This window comes from Schistocerca gregaria, chromosome 1 (assembly GCF_023897955.1).
Source record: "Schistocerca gregaria isolate iqSchGreg1 chromosome 1, iqSchGreg1.2, whole genome shotgun sequence".
In the NCBI taxonomy this organism is placed as follows: domain Eukaryota; kingdom Metazoa; phylum Arthropoda; class Insecta; order Orthoptera; family Acrididae; genus Schistocerca; species Schistocerca gregaria.
In genome coordinates, this window is record NC_064920.1 from 832,418,085 (window position 1) to 832,426,357 (window position 8,273).

An 8,273-nucleotide genomic window follows, 5' to 3' on the forward strand; every position below is an offset into this window, starting at 1 on the left:
ACATCAAGTTCCCTTGCCGGTCTAGGAATGGTAGAACGATGGGTTCGATGACGGTTTGGATGTACCGTGCACTATTCATTGTCCCCTCGACGATCACCAGAGGTGTACGGCCCGTGTAGGAGATCGCTCCCCACACCATTGATGCCGGGTGTTGGCCCTGTGTGCCTCGGTCGTATGCAGTCCTGGTTGTGGCGCTCACCTGCACGGCGCCAAACACGCATACGACCATCATTGGCACCAAGGCAGAAGCGACTCTCATCGCTGAAGACGACACGTCTCCATTCCTCCCTCCATTCACGCCTGTCGCGACCCCACTGGAGGCGGGCTGCACGATGTTGGGGCGTGAGCGGAAGACGGCCTAACGGTGTGCGGGACCGTAGCCCAGCTTCATGGAGACGGTTGCGAATGGTCCTCGCCGATACCCCAGGAGCAACAGTGTCCCTAATTTGCTGGGAAGTGGCGGTGCGGTCCCCTACGGCACTGCATAGGATCCTACGGTCTTGGCGTGCATCCGTGCGTCGCTGCGGTCCGGTCCCAGGTCGACGGGCACGTGCACCTTCCGCCGACCACTGGCGACAACATCGATATACTGTGGAGACCTCACGCCCCACGTGTTGAGCAGTTCGGCAGTACGTCCACCCGGCCTCCCGCATGCCCACTATACGCCCTCGCTCAAAGTCCGTCAACTGCACATACGGTTCACGTCCACGCTGTCGCGGCATGCTACCAGTGTTAAAGACTGCGATGGAGCTCCGTATGCCACGGCAAACTGGCTGACACTGACGGCGGCGATGCACAAATGCTGCGCAGCTAGCGCCATTCGACGGCCAACACCGCGGTTCCTGGCGTGTCCGCTGTGCCGTGCGTGTGATCATTGCTTGTACAGCCCTCTCGCAGTGTCCGGAGCAAGTATGGTGGGTCTGACACACCGGTGTCAATGTGTTCTTTTTTCCATTTCCAGGAGTATATATATATATATATATATATATATATATATATATATATATATATATATATATATATATATAGTTTGTTCAATGAAGATTATTGAATTAAAAAGAAAAGTTGTCAGAGTGACGGGTTGCCGTCCTAAGGGCCCGGGTTCGATTTCCGGCTGGGTCGGAGATTTTCTCCGATCAGGGACTGGGTGTTGTGCTGTCTTCATCATCATTGCATCCCCATCCGCCGCGCGGGTCGCCCAATGTGGCGTCGAATGTAGTAAGACCTGCACCATGCCGGCCGGACCTGCCCCGCAAGCGGCCTCCCGGCAAATGACGCCAAACGCTCATTTCCATTTTTCCGTCCTTTTAAACCCACGGACCGCGCCACTGCGCATGCGACGATAGATGCACAAGGCGCTGTAGAGAAAACTTGTTGGCTTCAAAAACTCATCTCAAGTATGGAAGGTAATCCTCCAGACTGCTATCGTCAGCAGTGACGTGTGCTCTGTGTACCAGAATTCTGAGAACACTCATCGTTTGCGAAGGATGGTAGCAGCTGTTTGCTCTAAGTATAAATGCTGATGGGGTCGGTTTCCGACGTACTGCATGTCCGAAAGTGTCATAAGGATTTATAAACGGATCTATACGGATTTATACTTAAGCGCAAATAGCTGCCACCATTCTTCGCAGACGGTGAGTTTGTGAACAGGCTACATAGGTTTTTTTATTGGTAGCGCACTGTATGAAAATCACTGGATGTGCTGTGTGCCGTCTGTGGCTGGGTGGCATTGTTGTAATATTCGCTATTGTGGTGTTGGGCAGTTGACTGTTAACAGCGCGTAGCGTTGCGCAGTTGGAGGTGAGCCGCCAGCAGTGGTGGATGTGGGGAGAGAGATGGCGGAATTTTGAGAGCGGACGATCTGGACATGTGTCCATTAGAAAGAGTAAATTTGTAATATTGGATATCATGGACTGATATATATATATATATATTATCACTTTTGAACACTATTAAGGTAAATACATTGTTTGTTCTCTATCAAAATCTTTCATTTGCTAACTATGCCTATCAGTAGTTAGTGCCTTCAGTAGTTTGAATCTTTTATTTAGCTGGCAGTAGTGGCGCTCGCTGTATTGCAGTAGTTCGAGTAACAAAGATTTTTGTGAGGTAAGTGATGTGTGAAACGTATAGGTTAATGTTAGTCAGGTCCATTCTTTTGTAGGGATTATTGAAAGTCAAATTGCGTTGCGCTAGAAGTATTGTGTGTCAGTTTAGTGTTGATCAGAATAAGTAAAGAGAGTAATGTCTGAGTACGTTCAGTTTTGCTCAGCTATTTGAAAATCAAATAATGTAAGAGGTTTATCAGCACAGTAATTCATTAAATTTTCTAAGGGGACGTTTCAAGTTTTCTCAGATGGTCATTGCTGGCGAGAGCAGTCTGGAGGACAAGCTTGAGGCCGACGGGTATTATCGACGGCAGATACGTAAGGCACTACGAATGAACCCAGCAGTGGGCATAAGGAATGCAGAAGAAGACACGGAAAGTTTTAAATTTATGGCTTTTCTGCCATACATGGGAAGCCTATCGTCAAAAATAGGACGGATCCTCAACAAACACAATGTGATTTTTCACCCTCCACCAAAGACAGCAGCACTCCTGGGTTCCGTTAAAGATGATTCAGTGCTTCGGAAGCCTGGCGTTTACAATATTACCTGTGAGTGTAGCCGTTAATACATCGAATAGACGACACGTACAGCCTATGACAGATGCACAGAGCACCGCAGGTACACCCGGCTCTTACAACCTAATAAATCACCTGTGGCAGAGCATTTTATTGACACAGGGCACTCTATGGTGTGTGATAACATCTAAATTTTAGCCCCCGCTGCTGGGGCTTGGCAGTGAAATAAACAATTGAAATTTGTTTGGCGACCATTTAATTAATAGAGATCGCGCCTTCAGCTTGGACAAATCATAGAATCCCGCACTTTCTGTAATAAACACACAAAGACGTCGCAACGGTGCAGCCCGCGGTGATACATCGATATTACCGTTTCAATCGACCGTGCAACCATAGATCAAATTTCACGCACATTTTGTACCTCTCTGCCGTCGATCAACGCCTTGTGTATCTGTGGCCGCATGCGCAGTCCGCAGTCTTCAGACGGAGCAAGTGCTGGAGCGTCACTGACTCGGCTCAGTCTGAAGATGGCTGGACTGTAAACAACCGAAATATCATAATCAAGGAAGTGAAATTTATGCGATTGCACGTCCGAAATTTTACGGACAATTGTGGGCCGATCCTATGGCGCATTGTCATCCTGAAAATAATCCATCGTTGTCTGGGAACATGACGTCCGCGAATGGCTGCAAATAGTCTCCAAGTAGCTGAACACAACCATTTTCAGTCAATTATCGGTTCAGTTGGAACAGAAGACCCGGTCTATTCCATATAAACACAGCCCACACCATTATGGAGCCACCAACAGCTTGCAAAGTGCTTTGTTGGCAACTTGGGCTCATGGCTTCTTGGGGTCTACGCCAACTCGAACCCAACTATCAACTCTTACCAACTGAAATCGGGACTCGTCTGCCCAGGCCTCGGCTTTACAGTCGTCTAGGCTCCAACCGATATGGCCACGAGCCCAGGAGAGGCACTGCACGCGATGTCGTGCTGTTAGCAAAGGCATTTGGCGTCGGTCGTCTGCTGCCAAGTTTCATAACACTGTCGTAACGGATAAGATTCTCATAGTTACACATTCATTTCTGCGGTTATTTCACTCAGTGTTGCTTGTCTGTTAACACTGACAACTCTACGCAAACACCACTGCTCTCGAGCGTTAAGTGAAGGCCGCCGGCCACTGCGTTGTCCGTGGTGAGAGGTAATGCCAGAAATCTGGTATTCTCGGCACGCACTTGACACCGTAAATCTTGGGACGATGAATTCCTCAGCGATTTCCAAACTAAAATGTTCCATGCGCGTAGCTGCAACTACCACTCCGAGTTCAGTGTATGTTAATTCTCGTCGTGCGGCCGTAACCGCGTAGGAAACATTTTCACGTGAATATCCTGGGTACAGTGTACTGCCGTTTTTTTCCTTGTGTACTCAGTATCACCGCCATCTGCATATGAGCATATCGCTGCCCCACAAATTTTTTCACTTCAGTGTTAATGGTCGAAGGACGCTGCATTGCAGCGTGCGTTAAGTTGGAAATTTGAGTCCGTTAGGTACGTGTTCGGATGACCGTAGTGACGTACTCGCTTCCGTGGTACATGTGCTAAAATTGGACCATTACAGAGCAGATTAGAATGCCCCTATACAAGAATGACGCGAAAAATAAGGCAACCGCTTATGAGAAGCGGTAAATGTGGGTTCGAGTCCCGATCCGGTACAAATTTTCAGCTATCGCCATTGAATGGCCATTACATTACCACAGTGCCCTGTGCAGCTGGTGTCACGAATTCCCACTCGTCCCGTCCCCTTTTTTCCCCATTCTCTGTTTCACATTAGTGAGTCTGAAGAGTTTCATGTTGTTCAACTGATGAATACCGGAATCTGAAATTATGTCCGGATGATTCTCATTTGGAAACTCTTTTGATCCTCTATCAGTTTGCTGGAACTTGTCTTAAGACTACAAAATTTTATGACAGTCCGGCGCGATCTCATGAGTAGGGAATGAAGAAAATTCTTGATTGGTTTTTGTACGGGTTAGCTAGTAAAAAGATTGCTATGCTGTCTGTTGAGAGTAGGACATTTATTGATTTACAAGTTTGTTATTGGGATCATCTACAATGTCGACCAATATGACCTAGTCATAAGGGAGCATAACAAATACAAGAAGCAATGATAAAGTTTTATGCAGCACTGATCTGCAGCGAATCGTTATTTCTAGGGCATTCTTTTTTCCTGCCATTTCTGCCAGCTGTGGACTACGTTACTTCAACAGGTTCCTTCCATGAAGTTTAACGTCAGTCAACCGGTCGTGCATTAGTCTTCTGTGAAGTTTGTTCTATTCTTCAGTCCGCATGTTACATGATTATTTCTGTGCATTGGAACTACGACAACCATCAAATTTCGACTGCATAATTATTCACACATTTTGTAAATTAATAATAGCGACTAACAGCATTCGAAGATTGTTTTGTTGTTATGGATGAGTGCATGTTGGCATTTCTGCGATGTACCTTGAAAATGTTTCAGCTTCTATCATAGATTCACTCTCTTTCTTAAAGTCACTTTATTTTCGTGATTTACCCGTGTTCATTGTTCTGCACTCTTATCTCACTGGGTGTCGATGCCCTAAATTTCGGCACTTTCGCGTTGTCTTCTCACTAGCTTAACTTTTGGAGTAGCTATTAAAAGATGAGTAATTTCTCGGAATACGAGACTCTTTACAAAAATAAAATACATTGCTCATAGATTTTGAGCAGCTGGTTCATAAAGAAGCATTTGTTCACTGGGATTTATACCATATTTTTATCAACGTCATTAGAGAAATATCAACGCAACAATCTATTTACATAAAAGACGAATATTTTATATACTAGTACGCAGAAAATAAAGTGAATTCTTGAGCCATGAAGTTTGTCTTGAGGTGACGCGTGCCGAGCCTTATGGCAAGCAACGATCACTGTAACGTTCATGTCAGCGCATAGCACAACGTGGAATTGGAATTATTTCGTACCCTTAACACAACAACAGCACAATCACCTACTGGTCTTTTTTTCGGCAGAAAGGGTGAGTACTCTAATCAACAGATTCGACACATGTTTCAACTTGCTTTTGTAAAAATGAAAGTGATGACTGGAAAAGGCTTCTCATCATGCCCTGCATCGAATATTGATAACGCCTTTAAATGAGAAGGATTAAATATGATTTTCACCGTTTTAAATACATTCCACAGCAAGACGAAAAGACCTCGAAGCGGTAGTGAAATACCACTTGTGCTTACACGCCGTATTGTTTCGGGTCAATGTACCTTGTTTAATGCTCTTCCAGGAAGGAGATTCCAAGCCACATTATCTGGAAAGTCTTCGATATAATTACACTACTGGCCGTTAAAATTGCTACACCACGAAGAGACGTGCTACAGACGCGAAATTTAACCGACAGGAAGAAGATACTGTGATATGCAAATGATTAGCGTTTAAGAGCATTCACACATGGTTGGCGCCGGTGGCGACACCTACAACGTGCTGACACGAGGAAAGTTTCCAACCGATTTCTCATACACAAACAGCAGTTGACCGGCGTTGCCTGGTGAAACGTTGTGATGCCTCGTGTAAGGAGGAGAAATGCGTACCATCAAATGGTTCAAATGGCTCTGAGCACCATGGGACTTAACTGCTGTGGTCATCAGTCCCCTAGAACTTAGAACTACTTAAACCTAACTAACCTAAGGACATTACACACAGCCATGCAAGAGGCAGGATTCGAACCTGCGTCCGTAGCGGTCACGCTGCTCCAGACTGTAGCGCCTAGAACCGCACGGCCACTCAGCCGGCGCGTACCATCACGTTTCCAACATTGATAAAGGTCGGATTGTAGCCTATCGCGATTGCGGTTTATCGTATCGTGACATTGCTGCTTGCGGTGGTCGAGATCCAATGACTGGTAGCAGCATATGGAATCGGTGGGTTCAGGACGGTTATACGGAACGCCGTGCTGGATCCCAACCACCTCGTATTACTAGCAGTCGAGATGACAGGCATTTTATCCGCGTGACTGTAACGGATAGAGCAGCCACCTCTCGATCCTTGAGTCAACAAATGGGGACGTTTGCAAGACAACAACCATCTGCACGAACAATTCGACGACGTTTGCAGCAGCATGGACTATCAGTTCGGAGACCATGGCTGCGGTTACCCTTGACGTTCTCTCACAGACAGGAGCGCCTGCGATGGTGTACTCAACGACGAACCTGGGTGCACGAATGACAAAACGTCATCTTTTCGGATGAATCAAGGTTCTGTTTACAGCATCATGATGGTCGCATCCATGTTTGGCGACATCGCGGTGAACGCACATTGGAAGCGTGTATTCGTCATCGCCATACTGGCGTATCACCCAGCATGATGGTATGGGGTGCCATTGGTTACACGTCTCGGTCACCTCATGGTCACATTGACGGCACTTTGAACAGTGGATGTTCATTTCAGATGTGTTACGACCCGTGACTCTACCTTTAATTCGATCCCTGCGAAAACCTACATTTCAGCAGGATAATGCACGACCGTATGTTGCAGGTCCTGTACGGGCTTTTTTGGGTACAGAAAATGTTCGACTGCTGCCCTGGGCAGCACATTCTCCAGATCTCTCATCAACTGAAAACGTCTGGTCCATGATGGTCGAGCAAGTGGCTCGTCGCAATACGCGAGTCACTACTCTTGATGAACTGTGGTTTCGTGTTGAAGCTGCATGGGCAGCTGTACCTGTACACGCCATCCAAGCTCTGTTTGATGCCGAGGCGTATCAAGGCCGTTAATTCCGGCCAGATGTGGTTGTTCTGGGTACTGATTTCTCAGGCTCTATGCACCCAAATTCCGTGAAAATGTAATCACATGTCAGTTCTAGTATAATATATTTGTCCAATGAATACCCGTTTATCATCTGCATTTCTTCTTGGTGTAGCAATTTTAATGGCCAGTAGTGTATATGTGAATGTCATAACCTTTTCAGAGGTCTCAAGATGTTCTCCAGCCACAAATAGAGTTGTGGCATCCTCTTGAGGGAAATCGAGGGTCCTGCATCTAGTGCTCCAAAAATTCTCAATTGGGTAGAGATCCGGGGACCTTGGTGGACGAGGTTTGAGGGCGCGAATGATCTTTCTGATATGTAAGCCCGGGATGTTTTGCCATGGAGGGCAACAAAACGGGGCGTAGAACATCGTCAACGTTTCGCTCTGCTGCAAGGGCGCCGCGGACGGCAACCAAAGGGTCCTACTAGGAAGAGAAGTATCACGCGAGGCCATCACTGCTGGCAGTATGGCCGTAAGGCTGGCGACAGTCACTTTGATATTCTCCGCTGTCCGGCGGTCTCCAGACACGTCTTCGCTGGTCCTCGGTGCTCAGTTTAAAGCTGGAATCAGCACCGAAGACAATTCTACTCCAGTCAATGATATTCCAGTCGAATGTGCACGACATTACTGCAAACTGTTTGTTGGTGTACAGAGGTCAGTGGAATTCAGTGCAAGGAGTGCCGTGAGCTTAACCCTCTTCCTGTGAGCCGCCTGTTAATGGCCCTTGTGGTCACTGAAGCACCAGCTGTCGGATCGATGATAATGTTGATCCGGAACTCTGAGTGCCTCTCTCACGATTGCTCGATCGTCAC

General features: G+C 46.9%; 1 pseudogene; it reads left to right on the plus strand.

Annotated features, from left to right (window-relative positions):
• Positions 1–4,197: 4,197 nt before the first annotated feature.
• LOC126286664 (U6 spliceosomal RNA) lies at positions 4,198–4,297 on the plus strand (annotated as a pseudogene).
• The last annotated feature ends 3,976 nt before the right edge of the window (positions 4,298–8,273 follow it).